This window comes from Octopus sinensis, linkage group LG2 (assembly GCF_006345805.1).
Source record: "Octopus sinensis linkage group LG2, ASM634580v1, whole genome shotgun sequence".
NCBI classification, from domain to species: Eukaryota; Metazoa; Mollusca; class Cephalopoda; order Octopoda; family Octopodidae; genus Octopus; species Octopus sinensis.
This window is the reverse complement of record NC_042998.1, coordinates 206710609-206716097: the sequence shown is the minus strand read 5'-3', so window position 1 is coordinate 206716097 and position 5489 is coordinate 206710609.

Here is a 5489-nt window from a genome sequence, read left to right as displayed (position 1 = left end):
GTGTAGGAGTGGCTGTGTGGTAAGAAACTTGCTTACCAACCTCATGGTTCCGGGTTAAGTCCCACTGCATGGCACCTTGGGCAAGTGTCTTCTACTATAGCCTTGGGTCAACCAAAGCCTTATGAGTGGATTTGGTAAACCGAAACTGAAAGAAGCCCGTCGTATATATGTATATATGTGTGTGTGGGGGGGGGTGCATGTGTGTATATGTTTGTCCTCCTACCATCACTTGACAACTGATGCTGGCATGTTTATGTCTCCATAACTTAGCGGTTCGGCAAAACGAGACCGATAGAATAAGTACTACGCTTACAAAGAATAAGTCTTGGGGTTGTTGATTTGCTCGACTAAAAGCAGTGCTCCAGCATGGCCGCAGTCAAATGATTGAAACAAATAAAAGAATAGAATAAAACAGTATTACATAAGTATTTTATAAGCATTTTATAATGATTCTTTCTTTTCTTGAAGCTCGCCGCATACTTGCAGCTAAAGGCTTGCGGACCGGTACCGGTCCACGGACCCCCACTTGGAATAGCACTGCTCTACATCATACCTATACATAGAGTTACATAACCTCTTTGCCTCTTCCATATCTTTTTTTGTTTGTGTCATCTTTTTTCTTTTCTCATTTCCTTCATAGCGGGTCCTTCCCTCCTGTTTAGTGTCCCTTTTTTTACTTTCATTTTTTCTGACACTCCTTTGTCCTTATTCTAATTTTTAAAGTCTTACTACCACTTTACTTGTCTTTTAATCATCTGCAGCCCCTTATTTCTGACAAGGTCTTTCATATTCTGTTTGTATTTCATACCTATTTCAATGACTTTTCACAGTAGCCGTGGTTTGAAACCTAACCACTGGATAATCATTCAGACACTATGAGCAAACCACCATAGTTTCAGGTGATCAGTCTATTAATCGACCAACCAGAGTGAGACTGGCGTGAGCAAGGTAAAAAACATTTGAGCGAGGTTGTTGCCAGTGCCACTGGACTGGCACCTGTGCAGGTGGCACGTAAAAAACACTATTTGAGCATGGCCATTGTCAGTACCGCCTGACTGGCCCTTGTGCCAGTGGCACATAAAAGCACCACTACACTCTCAGAGTGGTTGGCGCTAGGAAGGGCATCTAACTGTAGAAACTCTACCAGATCAGATTGGAGCCTGGTGCAGCCATCTGGTTTGCCAGCCCTCAGTCATATCGCCCAACCTATGCTAGCATGGAAAGCGGACGTTAAACGATGATGATGATGATGATGATGATTCTAGAATTTTGTTCCTGGTCCCCTATAAAAACAATTTGGTGCTTAGCATAGAGCATAGACAGCCAAAGACCTCTGTCACTACGGAGGTTTGCGTAGTTGACTTTGTATATTTTTGGACTGACTCCATATTATCACATACATAACTTTCTATAATTCCAGAGCAGTCTCTCTCTCTCTCTCTCAGTCAACAAATATTTATATTGTTCGTTCTAAATAGCCAAAACCAAATATCTTTACGTCTGGCGATAAATATTTGTTTAAATATTCGCAAGTTGCTTCAGTTATTATTCATTCAGCCAACGAAATGCATCTTTATTTTCCAGCCCCCAAATGGCTTCCACTGAACCATTGCGTCTCCTCACCATCCAGGTTTTAAAATTTTATTCAATTCACTCAAAATGTTTCAATCGATCACTTTCATCTGTTATTTTGGAAAGCAGCTGCCCAATCGGCTTCAAATGCTTACCCTATGTCTTGGTAACCATGAAGGCTTATGTACAGCAGTGGTTCCCAAATTGGGCGGTATTGCCCCACTGGGGGACAGTGGAAAGTTCCAAGGGAGTGTTGAAGAAAAATGGGACGATAATTGGGGAGCAATTCATGTAAAAACAACAAAATAATGGGGTTCATTAGGTTAAGTTTTATTTGTGAAATACAATTGCTTTGGATTCGTTTCAGAAAGAGGTCTATGTTTCTGATGGTTAGTTGGGGTGTGGAGGCTCTAGGAATGTGGCCTGGGTTTCGGAACCACAGATGCACAGAATATGTATCATTCCAAATACTCACAACTGTCTGATGAGCAGTTACATGGAACACTGTGTAACAGTTGTGAGGTCTCTTCGGCTTCAATCACACACACACACACACACGACACACAGGTGCAAGCAGAGCTGTGTGATTCATTTTGCATCCATGGAGTTTAGAGTTCAGTCCTGCTGCACGGCACCTTGGGGGCAAGTGTCTTTTGTTATAGCCACAGGCCGACAACCGACCAATGCCATGTGAATTAATTTGGTAAACGGAAACTGTGTGGAAGCCTGTCGTATACATGTCTGTGTGTGTGTGTGTGATTCGCACCCCCGCTATTGCTTGGCAACCAGTGTTGGTTTGTTTAATGCTCTGTAACTTAGCGTTTTGACAAAATAAACTGATAGAAGTACCAGACTTTAAAAAATAAGTAATGGAGTTGATATGTTCGACTAAACCCTTCAGGGCGGTGCCCCAGCATGGCAGCAGTCTAATGACTGAAACTCTAAAAAAAAAGACATATATGGGCGCAGGTGTGGCTGTGTGGTAAGTAGCTTGCTTACCAACCACATGGTTCCGGGTTCAATCCCACTGTGTGGCACCTTGGGCAAGTATCTTCTACTATAGCCTCGGGCCAACCAAAGCCTTGTGAGTGGATTTGATAGAAGGAAACTGAAAGAAGCCCGTCGTATATGTGTGTGTGTGTGTGTACATTTGTGTGTCTGTGTTTATCCTCATCACCATCGTTTGACAACCGATGTTAGAGTGTTTACGTCCCCATAACTTAGCAGTTCGGGCAAAGGAGACCGATAGAATAAGTACTAGGCTTATAAAGAATAAGTCCCGGGGTCGATTTGCTCGATTAAAGGCGGTGCTCCAGCATGGCCAGTCAAATGACTGAAACAAGTAAAAGAATAAAAGAAAAGAATAACACGAAAATATACTCTTACACACACAATATATATTTATTATTATTATTATTCAACAGAAGAAACGGAGTGACTCAAGGGCCGAGTGTTTCGTGAGTTGGCACTTATGAAACTCTCTGTTGCTTTTGCTAAATATCAATTAAATAATACACACAGACCCATATTCTGAATTCTGTCTTACCTGTTTGCATCATCAAACCCCTCCGCTCTCTCTGAATGTATATATATATATATATATGTGACCTCGTCTGTATCACTAGCGATTTTTTTCCCCCTGTCTTCCCTTCTCGGGATCTTTCCTTCTCCTATGTTTCCGACGAAGAGCTCCGCTCGAAACGTTAAACCCTCCTTCTTCCCTTCTTTCCTGAGCGTCCAATAATACTTTATTTGTTCCAGGTCCTCGCGTTGTTATGTTTTTTTGTGTTTTCTTGTTTGGATTAACTTTATATATAAATATATATATATATATATATATATATAGATAGATAGATAGATAGACAGACAGACAGACAGGCATATATACACACATGCTTATGTAGGTGCGAGTCTGCGTAAAGAGTTTTAGAAGCTGCTCGCATTAAAGTCAATACTCATGAATAGATAATAAACAACGCATCAAACCCTTTGACTTTGTTCTTCCCTTGTTTGATCTATCTTGGTACTTCACACACACACACACTCACGGACACATTATGGAAGCTACTAACAGCCTTCTTATACATTTATTACGTGCACATCGATAATATCTACCTACCTACCTACCTACCTATCAATCTGTCTATCTGTCTATCTATCTATCTATCTATCTATATATATATATATATATATATATATACACACACATATATATATATATATACATATACATATATATATATATATATATTATATATATATATATATATATATATATGTATATATATATATATATATATATATATATATATATATATATATATATATTATATATATATATATATATATATATATATATATATATATGTATGTATGTATATATATGTATATTATCTATACATAATATACAGCATGATACGCTTTTACAAGCTGCCTATTTATCTACCATAAATATACTCACACATATTCTATACATATTCATTATACATAAATATGATCAGATATCACACATCTATAACTAATATGCATATATATACATATATACATATATATATATATATCATCATCATCATCATCGTTTAACGCCCGTTATATATATATATATATATATATATATATATATATATACTGTACACACACACACACACACATACTATTCATATATATCTATAGATACATATACATACATACAATTATATACATGCGTTATGCACATTATATATAAATATGGTTATATACATTTCATACATACAATCTCCACATACATTGTACATCAGCAATGAGTGTGCGTGCGTATCACACGCATCCATTAAGCCTCGGTTGTCCGATGCTCTGTCCGTTGAGCTCATGGTCTCTTCTAATTGTTATCCAGTCGAGCGGAAACAACCTGGTTATTCACTCGAGAGACCATTTCTTGGTTTGTTGAAGGATAATTGAAATAAATATCGATTGATCACACAGGTGGAAAAGCCGTGTGCAGTAGAAGAGAGTTTAAATCGATTAAACCTACGTCTGCAGGCCATAACAGGTACTTTAACGAGATCAGGTTAGAGATGAAAGGGCGGAAAAGTTTATTTGGGTCCGCGTTGGACTTCAGAACTTAGAATCGCCGCCGTTTGGTGCTCTCACACTCACACACATTTGGTGATGGGGTTTCAACGCAAAGGTTGTGGCCATGCTGGACTGGCCGGCCAGAAAGTTACCATTGTATGTATGTATGTATGTATGTATGTATGTATGTTTGCACGTATGTATGTATGTATGTACGTATGTATGTATGTACGTATGTATGTGTGTGTGTATGTATGTATGTATGTATGTATGTACGTATGTATGTGTGTGTGTATGTATGTATGTATGTATGTATGTATGTACGTATATACGTATGTATGTATGTATGTATGTATGTACGTACGTATGTATGTGTTTATATGTACGTACGTATATGTATGTACGTATGTATGTATCTGTATATATATATCCTTAAATCCTTAAAAATGTTTTAGCCCGAAGGTCGCGGCCATGCTGGGGCTCCACCGCTGAATGAGCTACACTAATATGTGAATCCACCTCTGATACGTGGCACTTGATCAACAAGGGAGTTCGATGCTGCTGCCCGCATCCGTGTCTCCTGTCGTGAGGTAGGTTCATCTGGGACTCCCAACAAGAAGACATCCAGTTTAGTTTTAAAGAAACCCACATCCACACCATGTAAGTCTCTCAGGCATTTAGTGAGGATGTTAAAGAGCTGTCTCTCTCTCTCTCTCTCTCTCTCACACACACAGACATTTTGCGATGGTGTTTCAACGCAGAGGTTATGGCCATGCTGGAATGGTCAGTCAGGAAGTTACCATTGATTTCGCACCTGTTATGCTCTTAGAAACCTTCGCCACTCAACAGACCTCCTGGCCCAGAGG